We start from the raw sequence: 21,437 nt of genomic DNA, 5'->3' as shown, positions 1-21,437 counted from the left end.
GTATTTCCTGTATGCACCATTGTTTTTATGTTTTTACATCACTGTCATAGCATGTATCCCCTAAGGAAGAAGTGTTTTTCGAAACACAGACCGTGTTGGGTCTGGTACAAATGAGAACAAAGACCAATTATTTGGATACATTTATTTTATTTATGCTGTTTATATATGTTTTAATAACTTTTATTGAAAAAAATTCCTGTACCTTGTACGTTTTTCTGCAGATTTGTGGGTTTTTATGTTTATATTTTTTAAACAAGCATCTTATTTCAGTTTAATTAGCAACTTTATCCTTCAGCCCCACCCAAACTCACACGGGGGATATAACCCTGCTGGAGAAGGTGCAGAGGCGAGCTACGAAGCTAGTATGGGAAATTTGAGCTACAAAGAACGCCTCGGAAAATTGAACTTGTTCACCCTTGAGAAGAGAAGTCTGAGAGGGGATATGATAGACTTTTAAAATACTAAAAGGATTCGACAAAATAGAGCAAGAAGCAAACGTTGTCAAATGTGACTCGGACGAGAGGTCATGGACTGAAATTGAGAGGCGACAGACCCAGGACAAATGTCAGGAAGTTCTGTTTCACACAGCGAGTGGTGGACGCTTGGAATGCTCTCCCGGAGGAGGTTGTGACGGAAACCTCCATTATGGGATTCAAGTGCAAGTTGGATGCACACCTCCTTGCAAATCACATTAAAGGATACGGGTAAAAAGGTCTTCATCAGGGAACACCTAGGTATTTATCGGGGAGCACCTAGATTGGCCTCCGTGTGTGCGGGTCGCCGGACTAGATGGACCTAAGGTCTGATTCGGTGAAGGCATTTCTTATGTTCAACATACTGGGTATAGAGGTAATCCAACTTAGCTGTAGCAGGTCCTGGTATAGCTCTGTCTGAAGTCCCAGCAGATCTCCTACAAGTTACATCTCTCCTCCTACTTTGGGTCACGCTAGCACAGTCCAGACCACAGTTACTGGCACCACTCTACTTCACCTGACAAAGAAATACTCGTTTCGCATTTCTGATGCATCAGGGGTGGCAAAAGTTCCACTGTGTTAACTCAGAGACAAGCCCGCCGTGACAGTAGCCAAGCTTCCTGGCCAAGCTCAGCCACCATTTCCAGGAAGCTTAGCTACCGTCACAACTGGCCTGTCTCTGGGAGTTAACACAGTGGCTATGGGACCAAGACATTCTCTGGGATCTAGCACTTGACGACTGAGAAGTTCACTTGGACATTCTCCACTCCCGCTATGTCTAGAAGATGAGTCTCTGCCCAGATGACTACTGGTCCCGTCCCCCCGATTGACATAAACCACCGCCATGGCATTGTCTGAGAGAACCCGAACCGACTTGCCCGTCAGCAACATCTGGAATGCTAACAACACCAACCAGATAGCTCTGGTCTCCAGAATATTGATCGACCCAAGACACCGCCTCCGGAGACCAGCTGCCCTGAGCTGAGTGACCGAGACACTGAGCTCCCCAGCCAAGGAGACTGGTGTCCTTGATAAACACCATTCACTGGAGCTGAACCAGACTTGTTCCCTACATCAAACTGGAAGATTGTAGCCACCACCGGAGACTGCGACGAACCAATCCTCGAAGAGGAATGGGAGAGTCCAGATAGTGCAACAGAGGTGACCACCACTGAAGCAGAGCATACTGAAGCGGTGAATGCCCTCTTTGCGCAAGGCCGCCACCATGACCACCATAATCTTGGTTAATATCCACGGAGCAGTGGCCAGACCAAAATGAAGCACACAAAACTGATAGTGCCATCCCAAGATCAGAAAGCAAAGAAACCTCTGAAGGGAGGCGCGAATTGGAATATGCAAGGCTTCTGTCAGATTGAGAGAAGTCAGGAATTCTCCCGGCTGAACCGCCAAAATGACAGATCTCAAACTCTCCATACGAAATGGCGGAACCTGGAGCACCCTGTTGATCCCCTTCAGATCCAAGATGGGCGGAAAAAAGACCCCTCTTTCTTGGGTACCATGAAGTAAATGGAATACCGGCCGCTGCAAAACTCCTGAGGAGGCACTGGAACTACCACTTTGAAGTCTAGCAACCTTTGTAGCGTCTGACAAAAAGCTCGCTTCTTCCATGCCACCTGACAAAGAGAAGATAGGAAGCGATCTGGCAAGGGCCAGGAAAACTCCAGAGCGTATCCATCCCGAATCACCTCTAGGACCCACTAATCCATATCTTAGCCCACCCCTGGTAAAAGTCCTGCAACTGTGCGGCACCAGGGGAAGAGCCCGCAAGGAATCATTGGGCGGTGTGGGCGGCAGAAGAATATCACCCCCCCCCCCCCCGACGGGCCCCCCTGAATGGACTGTATGTGCTGATAGAAAAGGCCTTGGGGAGACCTGGAAGGAAAGGAAGCTGCTCCTCGACCAGGGTGGTACCGGCAAAAATCCCACCCCCGAGCAGGTGGGCGTGCACGGTCTTCAGGAAGACAGGCACCTTGGAGCCAGTCAAGGTCTGAAACAACTTGTCCAGATCCTCGCCAAACAAGACCCCCAGAAAGGAAAATTTCATAAGTTTAGCCTTGGATGCCATGTGCGCCGACCAAGCCCGGAGCCATTAGGTACGACGAGCGGCCACACTGAGAGCTATGGACTTGGCCTAAACTTGCAACAGATCATACATGGCATCCGAGAGATAAGAACCCATCTCAATATTAGGCTCCTCCTGATCTACCAAGGAACAGTCATTAGATTCCTGGTCAAAGGACACGCTCGGACCACTGAAAACAAGCCCAAGCCACCAGATAGTATCATATGCCACCACCGGCGACTTTAAGGTAACCTTAAACCCCTCTGGGATAGGATACAGGCAGGCCATAGACTACATAAAACGAAAAGGCGTTTTCGGCAACTTCCATTGTGCTAGCACAATATCCTGAATATCTTGATGCATAGGAAAAGAGCGGGAGGCCGAGCGGATTCCCCAAAGCAGGGGGTCCACCACACATGGGATCTCCTTTACATCCTCCTCAAAATGCAAAACAGAGGAAACCTGAAGAATAAGCTTCTGGAGCTCTTCCAGCTGAAAAATGCGCACCACACATGCATCCTCATCAGCTGGTGGTTCCAAAAAAACAGCTGCCAGTGGCATCCATCCCCCCAAGAGGATCCCAGAGGTTCACCAAGCAGCGGCTTAAAACAAGTCCTCATCAAGCAAAAACATCTCCCCAAACAAAAAATCATCCCAAAAGAGAACCTCGGCAGCTTGGACGTAACTGGGGGGATGGAGACAACACTGGGTCGAAACTGGCACCGAGGGGGGGCCGAACAGGGGTGGACACAGAGGGCAACCCCCCCAGAAACCCCCAGGGAGAAAGCAGAACCCCCAGCTGCCAGCTGCACAAGACTAAAACAAAAATCAAGGGGAAAAAACCCTGGCAGCACATTAGGACTCACTGCCAAAGGAGGAGACCTAGCAGAAACCTTCAATACAGGGGACAGGTCACCTGAAGTTGCAGACAAAATGGAGGAGCTTCCCGCCAAAACCAGCGCAAAACTCGCCGGAAAAAACTCCTGAGGTCGCCGTACCTTAAGAAGGATATGGCGTTACTCAAGAGGGTTCAGAGGAGAGCGACACATCTGATAAAAGGTATGGAAAACCTTTCATACACTGAGAGATTGGAGAAACTGGGTCTTTTTTCCCTGGAGAAGAGACTTAAGAGGTGATATGATAGAGACTTATAAGATCATGAAGGGCATAGAGAGAGTAGAGAGGGACAGATTCTTCAAACTTTCAAAAAATAAAAGAACAAGAGGGCATTCGGAAAAGTTGAAAGAGGACAGATTCAAAACTAATGCTAGGAAGTTCTTCTTTTTCCAACGTGTGGTGGACACCTGGAATGCGTTTCCAGAGAACGTAATAGGGCAGTACTGGGGTTTAAGAAAGGATTGGACAATTTCTTGCTGGAAAAGGGGATAGAGGGGTATAGATAGAGGATTACTGCACAGGTCCTGGACCTGTTGGGCTGCTGCATGAGTGGACTGCTGGGCACGATGGACCTCAGGTCTGACCCAGCAGAGGAATTGCTTATGTTCTTATCAAGGACATATGATAGATGTAATTTACTTAGATTTCAGCAAAGCCTTTGACACGGTTCCTCATAAGATAATAATAATAATAATTTATTTGTATGCCGCCATACCGGGGAGGTTCTAAGCGGCTTACAACACAAGAAACAATACATACAATTCCAACAAAATATCCTAATGAAATACGACAAGGAGCTACATACATTTTAATAATACATCAGAATAAAAGGCATGCCATATAGATAAAAATGCAAGTGCTAAAAAGATAAAAAGTGATAAAAACATAATGAAGTTAAGAGAAAAATGTTAAGATATCAAATAAATATTAAATAAATAAGTCTTGAACAATTTCCTAAAATCTAAATAAGAAGCTTCTAACATCATTTTACCAAGCCATGTATTCAATTTGGCGGCCTGAAAAGAAAAGGTTCTATCAAGGAACTTTTTATAGTGGCAAGATTTTACAGACGGTATGTAAATAACTGCACTCTCCGTGTGTTTTTATTAGAATGGCTCCAAGCAAAGTGAGAAAGTAAGTAACCTGGTGACAGACCGAACGCTACTTTATAACAGATGCATGAAAACTTGAACACTCTAAGCTCCACTGGCAACCAGTGTAGTTTCAGGTAGAAAGGAGTGACATGTTCCCATTTTTTTATACCGTAAATAAGGCGGACTGCAGTATTTTGAACTACTCTCAATCTCTTTAAAATTTTCATAGGGTCCCCTAGATATATGATGTTACAGTAGTCGAGAATACTTAAAATGAAAGATTGCACCAACAGCCAAAAAGAAGTTTCGTCAAAGTACTTCTTGATGGTGCGAATCTTCCAGAGCACCGAGAAACATTTCAAAGTCAGAAAATTAGTATGATTTTCTAATGTAAGGTGTTTATCCAACGTTACCCCCAATATTTTTATAGATTGTTCTATCTTATAATCCAACCCATTCGGAGTCACGTGATGTGCTGAGCCGAACAGGACGTGCCTTGCTCGAGCTCCGGGGCCTTGGGTCCCCCCACCGTGTTTTCTTGCTTCTGCACCTCTGTTTCTATTTGCGCGGTTTATGGATCGCTTCGTACAACCCGGCAGCCCAGCCATGAGTGGAAAAGCGACCCGCGGTAACAAGGATCGGAAGGCGAGAACACTGCGGCCCGACTTCAAGATGGCGGCAGTGGCGGCGGAATTGGGCTCTAAGCTCCCATTATCGGCAGCTCACATTGCGGCGCTGTCCGCCTCGGTTGTTCGGGCGTTAGATGCCCGCTTTGACCAACTATCGGGCCAACTAACTTCGCTGGAGTCCTTGTTATCTGAAACGACTCGGTGAACGGGTGAGCTGGAAACCCGAGTGGCACATGTTGAGGAGGCCCATACAGCTTCGGCTGTCCCTGAAGGAACAACTACTGCGACAAGCTGACAAAATTGAAGACCTTGAGAATTGCTCGAGACGGGACAATTTACGGTTGATTGGCTTACCGGAAACGGTGCCTGAATCTCGTCTGCTTGCCGCGTTGAAGACCTGGCTCCGAGCTGAGTTGCCGTTCCCTGATGGTATGGGGCCTTTGCGGTTGGACCGGGCCCATCGCCTTGGGAGACGTGCTGATGATCACACCAGGGCCCGAATCACCATTTTTAAAGTGCATAACTCAGCGCACAAGATGGAATTGATGAAGCACTACCGTCAAAAACGCAACATCCTCACCTATGATGGCACCCAGTTCGTCTTCTTCAGGATTATTCCCCGGCGCTCCAGGAACGCAGGCGTCGTTTCTCTAGGGTATGCTCAGCGCTCCTCAACCGCAAACAACGTTTCCAGCTGCTCTACCCTGCGTTGCTGCGGATTTGGACAACTACGGGGTGGAAAAGTTATGCTTCGGCGGAGGAAGCCCAGGCCTATTTGGACGCTCTGCCGGGGGAGTCTGGGCCCTCCTCGGCCCCTTGAAGTTGTTGGGCGTGAGGTAGTGGTTCCTACCTTCCTGTTGGTGTTTGAGACCGCCTGAGCGCTGGACTTCGGCTCCTCTGAGAGGCTTTCTCCTCCTGCCTGGCTGACCGGATAGCCGAAGAACATCTCTGCGCTGCCCTGGGCCTGCTAAGCACTGTTGCCGCTTGCTTGTCAGATCTACTCTTCGGCCTTGTTTGTTGGCCCCTCTGTTCATGGGGGTCCATCCTCTGTTTCTCCCTGAGATTGTTACTTTGGCTCCCAGGCGGAAGTTCTATCGCATTCCTGGTGCCTGGCTGGCAGCTGGGTGGTTGCAGCATGCTTGGATGGACATGCCTCCTCTGCCTATTCCTGGCTGTTTGGTACTTTGGTGGTGGCTGGGACACCCTCTTGTGATGTCATGGGCCCTGTTGCAGTTGATCTCGCCTGGCAGGGGGCCGGGGTGGGGGGCGGTGTGACTCTCCGACTGCACCCCCCTTTTTGCTACCTATTGGGTTCCTGGCCCCTTGATGGAGTGGGACATTCTTGGTCACCTGGAGTCCTCATTGATCTGTTTTGCTTGGGTGACTTGTATTTTGAGTGTTTGCGGTATGTTTGGATGTTTTTGATTCAGTCTGGGGTTGCTTGTGGGGATGTATTGGATAGGGTTGGTTTCCTAGGAGGGGCGTATGTTTGATTATTGTTTGATTGGGGCATTGTTTCTGACTCTGGGTTGGATTTACTACTATAGAGTTGGGGTGAGTTGCCATTGTGTGTGTGTGGGTTTTGCAGGGGGGGAGGCTCTGTATGTAAGCCCAAGAGCACCTTTTGGGTGGGTATTCTGGAGGGCTCTGGCATTCTCTGGAGCCCTGGGGCGCTGATACATCTTGATTCTTTATGTCATTTTGGCTTTTTGAGCTTTGGAGTCTTTAATGGGTGGCAGGATGGGTGAGTGTGGGGAGTGGTTGGTTTGGTGTCGGTGAAGCTGTGGGGGTTTTGTATTGTGTGGGCTTCTGGTGGGAGGTATCTGGAGTGGGTGAGGTGGGGGGCTGGGGGCCCTGTTTACATCTCAGCGTGGCTCCTTCTCCGCTCCCCACGTGTGGGACGGGGATTGAGATTGTGGTTGGGAATTTGGGGGGCTTGGTTTGGGTGGATGGGGGGAATCTGGGGTTGGGGTGGGTCGGGTTTGGGAGGTCCTCCTTCAGATTGTACATCCTGTTTCTCTTGCACATGTTTTGCTTTTGTTTAGTTTTTCAGGTTATGCCACCTGTTTGGCACTACTGCTCCAGGGGGTGACTGGGCTCCTGGGGTAGTTTCCACTTTCTTCTTCTTTCTTTTCTGGTTTGCTCTTCTCCTGATTTTCCGATCTGAGTACCCCATTTAGGCTTACCTCTTGGAATGTTGGGGGTATTACGTCACCGATAAAGCGGTCCAAAATTCTAGCTGTTTTGCAGCGTTATCGGTCGGATATTTCTTGTTTACAGGAAACTTGTCTGACTGACGCGGAACATCTTAAGTTGGGTCGTTCCTGGGTGGGGGAGGGCTGCCATGGAGGCATTGCTGTGTTGGTCCGAAAGTCTTTGCCTCTTGGAGTGCAGGTTCTTGATAAAGCTGTCGATGGTAGATCTCTGCTGTTGCGACTGACCTTGGGTGCTTATCTCTTACTTGTGATATATGGCCCTAATTCGGGGGAATTGGCCTTTTTGCAATGGTTGCTTCAATTCTGCTCTCGTTTTTCTGGGGATCCACTTCTTATTTTGGGAGACTTTAATTTGGTGCTGAACCCTGACCTGGATAAATCTGGAACCTCTGTTGCCTCTTTGGGTGCTAAGGATCTTCTTCTTTCTGACTTTTGTGATACTCTTTCTGTGGTGGACCCTTGGCGCCTTCTTCATCCTGAGGTTCGTGACTATACTCATCTTTCTCAGGCCTATGGTACCTGGTCTCGGATAGATCATATTTTTCTGTCTTCGACTTTGTTCTCTTCAGTCACGTCGGCCGAGATTGGTCCCCTGAATATTTCTGATCATACCCCGATTTGGGTAGATATTCATCTGGACGCCACATATCTTCAGACATCGTCCTGGCGGTTTCCGTTCTATCTTACTTAGGACAAGGAATTTCAAACCTTTCTGCAGGCCCAATGGGAGGATGATCCTATTTTGTTTTGGGAGGCTGCTAAGACGGTGATTCAGGGACATATTTCTTTTTTGAGTGCTCGCAACAAACGTATTCACAAAGGTATCATTAACTTAGAACGGGCCTTGCGAGTAGCTAAGCGGTCGTTTCATTCACATCCCACCAGGGAGGCTTGAGAATGCTATTTGTCTACTCAAGAAGCTTTAAATTCGTTAATTCATTCTCATTCTCAAAAATGGATGGCTTTCCATAAACACCGCTTTCAATGTTTTGGTAACAAGCCTGGGCGCCTTATGGCGCGTTTGGTAAAGGCTGAGACTAGTAGGAAACCGATCTTGTTTCTTTGGACCGGGGTGGGGGTGTGGTGTCCACTACGGCTGACGTTTCTGCAATTCTTTTTGACTTTTTTAGCCAGTTATATGATGCTCCTGATGATGTCTCTCCGGACTTACTGATAGATTACCTTCAGTCCTCCGGACTTCCTCGCCTGCCGGAGGACGTAGTGTCTTCCCTCAATAGTCCATTTTGGGCATCTGAATTGGAATCTGCACTCAAAGCCCTCCACTCTGATAGAGCCCCGGGCCCGGATGGCTTTTCGGGAGACATTTACCGCCTTCTTTCTTCTCTGTGGTCCTTTATTGGCTTACTTCAACGCTGCTATTGCTCAGGGCTCCTTTCCGCGTTATGCTAATGAGGCTCTTATCACTTTATTGTTGAAACCTGGTAAGGAGGCTGACTCGCCGGGTTCCTATCGTCCCATCTCATTGATCAACGTTGATCTTAAGCTCTTTGCTCGCATATTGGCCGATCGTCTAGCTCCTCATCTCCCTCTGCTTGTTCACGAGGATCAGGTCGGGTTTGTCCGGGGACGTCACTCAGTTTGTAAGAACATAAGAACATAAGAACATAAGCAGTGCCTCTGCCGGGTCAGACCACAGGTCCATCCTGCCCAGCAGTCCGCTCCCGCGGTGGCCAAAAACAGGTCAAGGCCTGTCTGAATCATCAGAAGGGGCTCCCCTGCCACCTTGGTTTCCCATTTAAGTTCTGCCCTCCTATCGAAGTCCTAGCCCTCCGGTCTTGCACATGCACGACCAGGTTGGTTTACTCAGTACCCCACGATCCCTCTATCCCTCAGGAATCCATCCAATCCCTGCTTGAATCCCTGTACCGTACTCTGCCTGATCACTTCCTCCGGTAGCGCATTCCAAGTGTCCACTACCCTTTGGGTGAAAAAGAACTTCCTTGCATTTGTTTTGAACCTGTCTCCCTTCAGTTTCTCAGAATGGCCCCTCGTATTTGCTGTCCCCTTCAGTCTGAAGAATCTGTCCCTATCCACCCTCTCTATGCCCCTCATGATCTTGAAGGTCTCTATCATATCTCCCCTGAGTCTCCTTTTCTCCAGAGAGAAGAGCCCCAGCCTATCCAGCCTCTCGGCGTACGAGCAGTGTTCCAGCCCTTTTACTATTTTTGTTGCTCTCCTTTGGACTCTCTCAAGTACCGCCATGTCCTTCTTGAGGTGCGGCGACCAATACTGAACGCAGTATTCCAGATGTGGACGCACCATCGCTCGATACAATGGCATGATGACTTCCCGTGTTCTGGTTGTTATGCCCTTCTTTATGATGCCCAGCATCCTGTTGGCTTTTTTCGAGGCTGCTGCGCACTGTGCAGATGGCTTCAGTGATGCATCCACCAGCACACCCAAGTCTCTCTCGAGTCTGCTGTCTCCCAACAATACCCCCCCCAATTTGTAATTGAACAACGGGTTCTTTTTCCCTATATGCATGACCTTGCATTTGTCCACGTTGAAGCGCATTTGCCATTTGTTTGCCCAGTCTTCCAGCTTGTCCAGGTCCCTTTGTAGGTCCTCACACTCCTCCCTGGTCCTAACTCTGCCGCACATTTTGGTATCGTCTGCGAATTTTATAACCTCACACTTTGCCTCCTTTTCCAGGTCATTGATGAATATGTTAAAGAGTAAAGGCCCCAGCACCGATCCCTGTGGCACACCGCTCGTGACTCCCCGCCAGTCAGAATATTGGCCCTTTACTCCAACCCTCTGCAGTCTACCCGACAGCCAGTGCTTGATCCATCTGTGCACATCCCCTCCCACCCCGTGGCTCCATAGCTTCTTAAGTAGCCTTTCATGTGGCACCTTGTCGAAAGCCTTTTGAAAGTCGAGGTAAATGATGTCTATGGGCTCCCCATTGTCCATCCGACTGCTTATTCCCTCAAAGAAGTACAGAAGGTTCGTTAGGCACGACCTTCCCTTACAGAATCCGTGCTGGCTTGTTCTCAGTAGAAAAATACATATAAATCCACAACAAACTTGACAGTATTTTCTTGTTCAAGGATTGGGGTTTATAGTCACATACATATAATAACTTTTCTAGATTATTTATTTAATAGTAATCTGTCTTTTTCAACCTTTTTTCCTGTTTTGAATTAACGTTGACTGTGGACCAATTTTTGTTAGATATTGTTCTCAGTAGGCCATTCCTCTCGATGTGCTCACAAATGCCGTCCTTGATCATAGCTTCCACCATCTTCCCTATTATTGAAGTCAGGCTCACCGGCCTGTAGTTCCCGGGGTCACCCCTCGATCCCTTCTTGAAGATCGGTGTGACATTTGTCAATTTCCAGTCCTCTGGCACCTCACCAGTTTTCAAGGATAGGTTGCAAACATGTTGGATTGTGCCCGCTATTTCCTGTCTTAGTTCTTTCAGCACCCTTGGGTGGATCCCGTCCGGGCCCGGTGATTTGCCGCATTTTAACCTGTCTATCTGTTTGAGGACATCCTCCCTACTTACCTCTATGTGCTCTAACTTTTCAGCCTGTTCCCCACTCATGAGCTCCTCTGAGTCCGGTATATTAGATGTGTCTTCGCTCGTGAAAACCGACGAGAAGAACGTGTTCAACCTCTCAGCTACCTCTTTATCCTCCTTAATCACTCCCTTCCTGTCCCCATCGTCCAACGGCCCTACCTCCTCTCTCGCTGGTCGCTTCCCTTTAACGTAACTGAAGAATGCCTTGAAGTTTTTCGCCTCCTTGGCCAGCCCCTCTTCGTATTTCTCTTTTGCTTTTCTAACCTCCCGGTGGCATTCCTTTTGGCATTTCCTGTGCGCCTGGCGATTTTCCTCTGTTGGGTCCTCTTTCCATCTCCGGAAAGATACTTTTTTGTCCTTTATCGCCCTCTTTACTTCTATTGACATCCAAACCGGGTCCTTTGATCGCTTGTTCTTGCAGCCTTTCCTGAAATTGGGGACGTACTTTCTCTGTGCTTCCTGCAGGGTGTCCCTAAATAGGGTCCAGGCGCTTCCCACAGTCTCCATCCTAAAGATGTTTCTGAGCTTCGTAAAGTTCTCTTTGCACTTGCCCATTGTCATTCTCACCAGATACCGGCTTTGTTTGTCAGTTTAGATGCTTCTAAGGCATTTGATAGTGTCCATTGGTCCTTCTTGTTTCGTACTCTGGAACAGGTAGGTTTGGGAGGCTTTTATCTTAATGCTATCCGCTCTCTCTACTCTAACCCGAGGGCTTCGCTTCTAATCAATGGGACCTGCACAAACTCTTTCCCCATCCTTTGTGGTACCCGGCAGGGGTGCCCCCTCTCCCCCTTGTTGTTTCTTCTTTCTTTAGAACCCTTGCTTTGCACTCTTCGGGGGTTTGCGGCGGTGCAGGGCCTCCAAGTTGAGGGGGTGGGGTTAAAAACCTTAGCCTTTGCAGATGATATGTTTTTGATTGTTACTAGACCCGAAGATTCTCTACCGAAGGCTTTGGATCTTATTTCTGAATTTGGGTTTTATTCCGGATTGTCTCTTAATCTTGCCTTTTCCTCCTGAGTTGCGTGCCACTTGGAGGGGGTGGGATGACTCGACTTTGAAATATTTGAGGGGCTCTATTCCGCTGGACTTATCTAGTCTGTATCGCTTGAACGTGGAACCGCTGTTTCAGGCCTTGCAGAACAAATTACAGTTATGGGGACCTCTTCCCTTTTCACTTTTAGGTAGGGTGCATCTTTATAACATGCTCATTGTTCCCTGTTGGCTCTACGTTTTTCAGGTTCTCCCTCTTTATTTGACTTCTCGAGATCAACGCCGTTTAACCCGCTTGGTTCAGAAATTTCTTTGGAATGGGAAACGAGCTTGCCTGCCTTACAAATGGGCGGCGGCTCCATGGTATAAAGGGGGCTTGGGGTTGTTAAACCTTCGCTATCTGACTATCGGCTGTGGCATGCGCCATGTTAATGATTTCTTTAGGGGTACTTCAGTGTTCACCAATACTTCTTTGGAGCTTTCCTGTTTCCGATCTCTCCACTTTAGAGCCTATTTTAATTCTCTTCCCTCTCTTTTGCCTGAATCTCTCGCTATGAAGGTGCTACACCGACCCTTGCGGAAGGTCTGGTGCTGGGTCTGTAAATACCATGCTCTCTCTTCTTCTGTCACCCCTTTCCTGCCTATCCGCTTTAATAGCTCCTTCCCACCGGGGATAGATGGCCTGAGTTTTGCCCAGTGGGAAGCAAGGGGCATTCATTATCTGTTTCAATTGGTTGATGATGATTGTACCCTGAAGTCTTTTTTACAGCTGCGAGATGAGTTTGATCTCTCACCCCTGATTATTTTGCTTATACGTTTCTTCATTACCCTCTCCTTCTTTGCAAGCCAGTATATACTGTCAACGGTTTTCACCATTGGTTCCCAACTTCCCGTTCCCCTCAAATTCCATCATCGCCATTTGAAGGATGAGTCCCCCTTGTTTCATCATTCTAAATTACGAGATGCTTGGGCTTGTGATCTTGCAATAGAATTGCCTGATGATGTTCTTTTGCAGGCTGTCCATCGGCTGCCTACACTTTGAAAATATATCACCTTTTGGGAGCAACATTATAAGTTTGTCTTTCGTTTATACATCTCTCCTTAGAGGGCTTATTTATCCCGCTTGCGTGAGAATGCTACCTGTCTTCGATGTCAGGCTCCTGAGGCGGGCTTGGGACACATGTTTTGGACTTGCTCTAATGTTCAAGCTTTTTGGACTGCTGTTTTTATTTTTGTGGAGAGCATTTGGAAAATTACCATTTGTTGCTCCCCTTTGCTCTTATTTGGAGCTGTTCCCCACTATTTCCCTCGTACAAGGGGGGTTGCAGCTTTCCTCAAGTGGACTATTCTCGTTGCCCTGAAATGTATTTTGCTGAAATGGCTTGAAGTTGATGCTCCGGACTTTTCCCTTTGGCGCTGTCGGATGATTACTCTCCTGATTGGGGAAAGGAGGGATGTGACGGACCTTTCTTCTCTATCAGGCCGCATCTTCCAGCGCACTTGGGAACCATTTTGGACAACTATGACTCCTCTGGCTCGTAGCCGTTTGCTTAACTGTTGACTCTGTTTTCTGTTCCCTTATGTAGCACTTGGCATGCCTGTTTTCTTTTTGTGTTTTCATTGGTATTCTTATGCCTGGAAGGAGGATCCGGGGGGGGGGGATTGTTTTTGGGAGGGTTAGTCGGGGGATGGGGTGGGGTCACTCGGGGGGCAGAGTTCTGTGGGGATTGGGGTTTTGTATTTAAAATGCTGAGCTTGTCTGTAGTTTGATTGTTACCTTGTTGGTGTTTTTGCTTGCTCAATAAAATATATTTGAACAATAATCCAACCCATTCACCTGTATCATTGTTTCTTTGAGCTTGTCATTAAGTGTTGCTAGAAAAAATTTAGTTTTTCCCTTATTTAATTTCAATTTAAAAGATGTCATCCCAAGTTCAATCTGATTTATAGTGGATGTAAGGAAATTAATAAATTCAGGAGACAGACTAATAAGTGGGATGACTATAGTAATATCGCCTGCATAAATAAAAAACCTAAACTTTAAGTTTTGCAACAGATTTCCCAACAAAGCTAGATAAATATTGAACAAAGTAGGAGGAAGAGGGGAACCCTGCAAGAATTTTTCCAACAAAAGGAGATGTCATCCTTAAACACGTGATACGATCTTTTGCCCAAAAAGCCATGGAACCAGTTCAGGTCATTTCCCAAGATTCCAAAGGATTCTAGACAGTCCAGAAGAATACTGTGATCCACCAGATCAAATGCACTGCTTAAATCAAGCTGCAGGATCAAAGCATTTGTACCCTGACTAAATAATGAGTGTAGATAATCTAATAACGAGGCCATGACTGTTTCGGTACTAGAACCTGACCTAAATCCACACCAATCTACCCAACCATAATTCCCAACTGTTAGATAGCAACACCCTCCACAGGCTTAAAAAGGTAGTCCATCATAACTACAGTTCAAAAATCCTACAGGGAGCTTCACTCTCCACTCCTCCGATCACTGAGGAAACCTGAGTCCCATCCCCACGGCAGTTCTCGGAATTCTCATAAACCATTTTCTTTGCAGACCACATAGTCCGCAAAGTCCCCAGGAAATAATCTTCTTTCGCTATAATTTCCCCCTGAGAATCCTCCGATAGATTTATACAGCCCATATCTTATGATGTTAGTCATTTCTCCAAAGATAATAATTTCTTAGTTGATCGAGTAACCATGCTTGAAGTCTCTACTGGTCTCACTGATTTCTTTAGTGTAGCTACAGTTGATTTATTAGGCAGGTTGTTACACCCCAAGTCTTTCAAAGTAATCCAGGCGTCTTCCACTGTATCCACTCTATGTGATTTTCCATTAATAGCCACTTTGCAAAAGGAAACATCCATCGATATCGATGACCCTCTTAGCGCAAAACTTGTAGGGTTGTAGGAGCCAGATCTTGGAAAAACTCCTACTACAATTCCATTCCACATAAATTGTGGATGGTTTCGAGCAGCTTAAAGTATTTTTTCCTTAAATAGATAGTCTCCAAAGCACACGTCTTTTGGGGCACTTGATCTACTCGTCCCCAAACTACGATGTGCTCTTAAGATGTTAATATTAACCCTATCCACTATCTCTTCTGGACTCAATAGCTGACTACAAAAATCTTTTACCAAATCTGTATAGTTTCTATATTGTTCAGTTTCGGGTATTCCTTTAAAATGCAAGTTATTCCTTCTGGATCTATTATCTAGGTCTTCAGTTTGTACTTGCAGATCTGTAATCTCCTTTGCATGCTGAGACGTTACCATTTTAATTTCTTTTATTTCTCCTTCCAACTGCTGTACACTGCTGAACTGCTGTTCAGAAGACTCAAATCTACTTCTCAGTTTAGTCATTTCCGCTCTGATTTCAGTGAGGGCTATTTTAAGATCTTCTCTCACTCCTTTTATCTCTGATTTTAAGTCTTGAAATCCAGTTTCTAAAATCTTTTTCAAAGCAATGGCATTGTTTTCTGGGCTAGCTCTTATCGGTGATAACTGAAGTTGATCTGGAGACGCCATTTTGGAAGCTACTACTGGAGGTGTTTTCGTTGTACGTTTACCACTTGATGTATCATTAAAACAAAATTTATCTAACTTATGGAGATTCGCCATATTTATTTATTTAGATTTTTATCCCGTCCTCCCAGTAGCTCAGAACGGTTTACAAGTAAACATTCACAATGGAGTGAATTGGACATACAAGATTATACAGTAGATTTAAATATTTGGACATACAAGACTGTGCAGCAGTTTAGATATAGGGACTATACAGCAAATTAAGAACAGTAAGTTAAATATAAGTAGTTTAGTTTAGATACAAGTTATTTGAGTATAGGATTATACAGAGTGGACTATACAGAAATTTAGGCAGAAGATTAGAATGGAGAAAGAAGGGTAAAGGTGGGGTTTAAGGGGGTTGGGTATAGACTGAGGGTGACCTTTAGTTGAAGAGGAGGGTCTTTACCATTTTCTGGAATATCATTAGTGAGTTCTGTAGTCTGAGTTGAGGGGGGAGTTGGTTCCAGAGTTGGGGAATGAAGTGGCTGTAGGAGCATTTGCGGGCGGTTTCTGAAAGGAGGTCCTTCCGGTGGGAATGCATAGGCGTATCTCCGTTTCTGAGCGGAGGATGCGGGTGGGGATGTAGATAGGTAGCTTGGATTTTATGTAGGAGGGGGTGGCATAAATTCTTTTGTCTGCTATTGCCAGGGCCTTGAATGCATAGCGTTGGCTAATTGGGAGCCAGTGTTCAGCGCGGAGTGCTGGGGAGATGGGAACATGGTAGTTGAGGCTGTGTAGGAGGCGGATAGCTGCATTTTGGACCCGTTGGAGGCGCTTGAGTTCTTTTGTGGTTATTCCATTAAATAGGGAGTTGCAGTAATCCATTCTGGAGAGGACATATGAGTAGAGGAGTTGGGCTAGATCAAGTGTGGAGATGTAGGGTTTGATCCTTCTCAGTTGGTGGAGGTAGTAGAAGGAGGTAGAGACTACTTGGGATATGTGGGTGGATAGGGATAGGTGTCCATCTAAGGTTACTCCTAGGCTGCGTACTTGATCTATTGCCGTTAGTAGAGTGGAGTCCCATGATAGTGTTGGGCGTGTGTATTTGGTGTTTTTTTTCCTGATCCATAAGAGTTCGGTCTTAGAGGCGTTCAGTTGTAGTTTGTCATCCAGGTTTTCATGTCAGAGAGGCAGTGTTGGAGGTTAGCAATTTGAGACGATCGGTTTTCGCCTAGAGGGAGGAGCAGCTGGATGTCATTGGCATAGGAGTGGATTTTAATGTTGTACTTCTGCGCTATATCAATGACAGTTCTGATGTAGAGGTTGAATAGTAGGGGGGATAGAAGGGCGCCTTGGGGAACGCCATATTTGATAGGCTTGGGGTTAGATTTGTGCATCCCTAGTAGGACAGTTTGGGTCCTTTGGTGGAGGAAGGTGAACCATTGGAGGGCAGAGTCCTTGATTCCAAAGTCATAGTGTCTGGATATGAGGTGGTCGACCGTGTCAAACGCGGCACTAAGGTCAAGTAGGACTAGTAGGGCATCGCTACCTTTGTCGAGTATTGACCAGCTGTCATTGATGATATCTAGGAGTACTGACTCTGTGCTGTGGCCTGTTCGGAAGCCGGATTGAGCAGGGGACAGGGCCACTTGTTCTTCTATGAAAGGGTGTAGTCGGCAGAGCACAATTCGTTCTAGTTTAGAGACAAATGGGAGGTTGGAGACCGGGTGATAGTTGCCGGGTTTGTTAGGGTCAAGGGTGGGTTTTTTTGAGAGTGGGTTTGATAATAGCTGATTTCCAGCTGAGGGGAACTGTCCTTGTGGAGAGGGAGGTGTTAATGATGGGGAGGATGGATTCTGCCATGGCGTCTTCTGTGGACAGCAGGAGGCTGGATGGGCAGGGATTGAGGATGGTGTTGGAGGGTTTGAGTTCTCTCAGGGTCTCGAGAACCTCGGCATGGGTGGCCATATCAAATTGGGGGAGAGTGGTAGAGGATGGGGTATTTGGGTTAGGCTGGGGGTGTGCAGGAGTGGGGTTGGTGTTGGTGTCAAGATTGTTGCGAATGGTTTGTACTTTGGACTGGAAGAAGTTTGAGAGAATCTCACTATCAAGTTCTGTTTGGTTGTTGTGGCTTTTTCCTTGGGCACAGGTGAAGAGTTGGTTTGTGAGGGTGAATAGTTGTTTGGATCTAGCAGGGGCTAATTGTAGGAGGCGAGAGTAGTAGGCTTTCTTCGCTTCGAGGATGACAGCTTTGTAGGTGATGGATGTGCTTTTCCAGTGGGCTTTGGTTTCTGAATTTGGGTGTTTGATCCAATTCCTTTCTGCTTTCCTCAGAGATCGTTTTATGGATCGGAGGTCACTGGTGTACCAGGGAGCAGATGTTCACCGGTTGTTACACTTATATTCAAGGGTTCTAATTCACTTTAAAAATATTTTATTCACCATTATTTTCAGAACCTTTTCAATATATCATCACTTTTCATGAATTAAATCTCAGAGTCCATCGAAAAACTAAGATGTTCCTCTATTTAACTGGGATGAACCATTAATGAGTAATTCTTGCTCAAATAATAAAGCTCCTTTGTAATATCTCTGTCTCCAATTTTTACAGTCTTTTGATAATCATTTAACAGTCCTGAACTTGTGCAAAAAATATTTACCATATCTCTACATCAATAAGTAGTCCACCATCTAATCTGGCTTTTTCTTCAAGAAATCTATATTATAATAGGGCCGGTTCTCCTCTTGCTCCTACCATAGAAGCTGCGAGCTCAGTCTGCACTATTCTTTCACAGTCTTACCGAGATTCGCAGAAACCGCCACAAGACACAGTGTTCTCTCCAGCCAGAGAAAATTCACCAGTCTATCATTGCCACTGTCTTCTTCGCGGCGCTACCGCTCCTTCTCCAGCTTTTTTCTCAGAGCCTGCCTCACTGGGAAGGCTCACAGACCTCCGGCCCCTCTCTCAAAGCCTGCCTCACTGGGAAGGCTCTCGGATCTCCAGCCCCTCAGCAAATCGTGTCCGCTGAACAGAACTCTGCGCCACGCCGACAGGTCTACTTGGCCAGAGGCGAACTCTGCTCTCCACTGCACATGCCCTCTCTGGTTCCCTGGAGGAGTCAACACTGGGACATCCGGGTTCTCAGCCGATCTCAATCGGCGGAAAATTCCACCAGTTTCCTGGAGCTCCAGCTAACTCCTGCCTTGATACAGCGGAGCTCTGCAATCACCAGCGTCTCACCACTCATCTCCATCTCCAACCCTGGCGCTAAGAAGGCAGCGACGATCCATGGGGAGCAATCTAAATTACATTAATTACAAGCCCCGTCTGAGCTTGAAAATTAGACTGCCATTCGGGTGAGTAACGTCACTTCCTCTCCCCAATTCTTATGTTATGTTCTTAACTGCACCCTCCATTAACTTAATAGCCAGAGGAATGCTAGCTATGGGTCTAAAATTAGATTCGATACTCTTGAACAAACTTGATGGGCTGAAGTTAGGACCCAAAGTGGTGAACTGGATTAGAAACTGGTTAACAGACAGATGCTAGAGGGTGGTGGTTAATGGAATTCGTTCGGAAGAAGGAAAGGTGAGTAGTGGAGTCCCTCAGGGTTCGGTCCTGTTCAATATGTTTGTGAGTGACATTGCTGAAGGGTTAGAAGGAAAGGTTTGCCTTTTTGCAGATGATACCAAGATTTGTAACAGAGTAGACACTGAGGAGGGAGTGAAAAACATGAAAAATGATCTGCAAAAGTTAGAGGAATGGTCTAATATCTGGCAACTAAAATTCAATGCAAAGAAATGCAGAATAATGCTTTTGGGAATTAGTAATTGGAAGGAGCCTTATGTGCAGGGAGGTGAGAGGCTGATATGCAAGGATGGGGAAAGGGACTATAGGGTGATAGTGTCCGAAGATCTAAAGGCAAAGAAACAGTGTGACAAGGCAGTGGCTGTTGCCAGGATGAAAGAAGAAGAAAGGTGTTGATGCCCTTGTACAGGTCATTGGTGAAGCCCCACCTGGAATATTGTGTTCAGTTTTGGAGACCGTATCTGGCAAAGGACATATGAAGACTTGAAGCGATCCAGAGGAGGGTGGTGAAAATGGTAGGTTTGCACCAAATGACGTATGAGGAAAGACTGGAAGCCTAGAGGAAAGGAGGTACAGAGGAGATATGATTCAGATGTTCAAATACTTGAAAGGTATTAACATAGAGCAAAACCTTTACCAGAGAAAGTAAAATGGTAAAACCAGAGAACATAATTTGAGGTTGAGATTCAAGAGTAATGTAAGGAAATTATTCTTTACAGAGAGGGTGGTTGATGCCTGGAATGCGCTCCTGAGGGAGGTGGTGGAGAGGAAAACGGTGACAGTTAAAAAAAAGTATGGGATGAACACAGAGGATCTAGAATCAGAAAATAATGATATATATTGAAGAACTAAGGCAAATGTTAACAATCTGTATCTGTATGTAGCCATTTGGTTGAGAATGGGCTGGGGTGGACTTTGACGGGTGGGATGGTTTAGATGAACAGGAGACATCCTGGAGATGGAACCTAAGCACAGTACTGGGCAGAGCTTTGAGTTCTGGCCCAGAAATAGCTAAGGAAAAGAAAATTTAAATTAAATCAGTAATTACTATGTTTGGCAGGATAAAGAGCTATTGTCCTTTGAACAACTTCAGGAGGAATATGGCCTCTCGGATTGTGATGCATTTGCATACACCAACTATGCAATTTTCTATGTAAATGGACTTTCTGGGATCTTAGCCTAGGGGAAACAGAGTTAGAGAAGGCATCCAAGAAGGTATTTGGCTGTTGAGGGGAGTCTCGTTTATATTGGACGTTCCTCCTAAGGGAGGACCCTGTTGATCCTTACAAATCACAATAGGAGGTGGACTTGGGTGATGGGAGACTGGCCTCTACGTGGGTTGGTATTTATAAATCTGTTTGCTGCCCCCCTGTCCGCCTCCTTAATAGAGAATGAGTACAAGTTGTATTATAGATGGTACCTGACCCCACAATGTTTGCTACATATATATGGCCACATTTCAGGGCTTTGTTGGAGAGTGTGTGACCAATGGTGTGATTTTTGGCATATCTGGTTCCTAGGTGAAAGACTATTGGTAGGTCACATCTTGGTAAAATTTACTGGTAACCATTGCCCCATACTGACACAATGTTGCCTACTTTAAGAGACATCTAAAAGCACATATTTTTCAAATGGCCTTTCCAAACTGAGTAATTTAATCTGGGACTGCAGTCTGCATTGACATGTATTAATTTGAATTAATTTGTATTCATATATTTTTACATTTTTAATTTTAGTTGTAATATGATATGTTTTAGAATTGTAACATGACTATGGGGTTCATAATCAAAAGAGAAAACGTCCAAAAAACTGCCTAAGTCAGAGTTTGGACGTTTTATTCGGCAAAACGTCCAAGTAACCATAATCAAAAGTCGGCCAGCTGAACGTCCTACGCCGCAAAACGTCCAACCTAAGACGTACATGGGGGCGTTCTAAGGGCGGGGTTAGGCCCCAAACGTACAAATACGATAACCAGAGCTCAATCAGTTTGCTCAGTGCATTCAAAGTAGCGTTTCGACTTAGACCTGCTTTCAGAACGTCTAAGCTGTTCCTCAGTGTGTGCCGTCCTGTGGACAGGTAAGGGAAGGGTGTGTAATTTCGTGTGTGTGTACCCCCTCACTCTGACCATCTCTATCTCAACCTCCCGACCTATTTTATCAATGCTGTGTGTCTCCCCACGTCTCATTGACCTCTGCAAAATCCCCTCTCATCCCACTTACCTCCTATCAGCATTACCAGCTCTGTCTCTTACATCTATTTCAGCTTACTCATTCACTGTGGTCTCTATCGTGTGGCATGAGCTGCACAGGAGTGAGTGCTCAGTTTCACCACCTGGCTTAATCCCTGGGGGGAGGGGGGATGTGGGTGACTGCTTGGCTGGGGCCTGTTTAGACTCT

General features: G+C 46.3%; 1 protein-coding gene across 4 annotated transcripts in view; it reads right to left on the bottom strand.

The window, feature by feature from the left end:
- The window catches only part of TRADD (TNFRSF1A associated via death domain), a 293,800-nt gene that overhangs the window by 40,328 nt on the left and 232,035 nt on the right, over positions 1-21,437 (bottom strand). For 2 of the 4 annotated variants that reach the window (XR_004539247.1, XR_004539248.1), the window contains exon 5: positions 19,470-19,597. The exons of the other annotated variants lie outside the window; for them this stretch is intronic. The gene's annotated coding sequence lies outside the window, so the exon portion shown is untranslated. The remainder of the gene's footprint in view (positions 1-19,469; positions 19,598-21,437) is intronic. 4 annotated transcript variants of the gene reach the window in all.

Source organism: Geotrypetes seraphini, chromosome 4 (assembly GCF_902459505.1).
Source record: "Geotrypetes seraphini chromosome 4, aGeoSer1.1, whole genome shotgun sequence".
NCBI lineage: Eukaryota > Metazoa > Chordata > Amphibia > Gymnophiona > Dermophiidae > Geotrypetes > Geotrypetes seraphini.
Note: the sequence above shows the minus strand (reverse complement) of the source record. Positions and strands in the feature narration are given on the sequence as shown.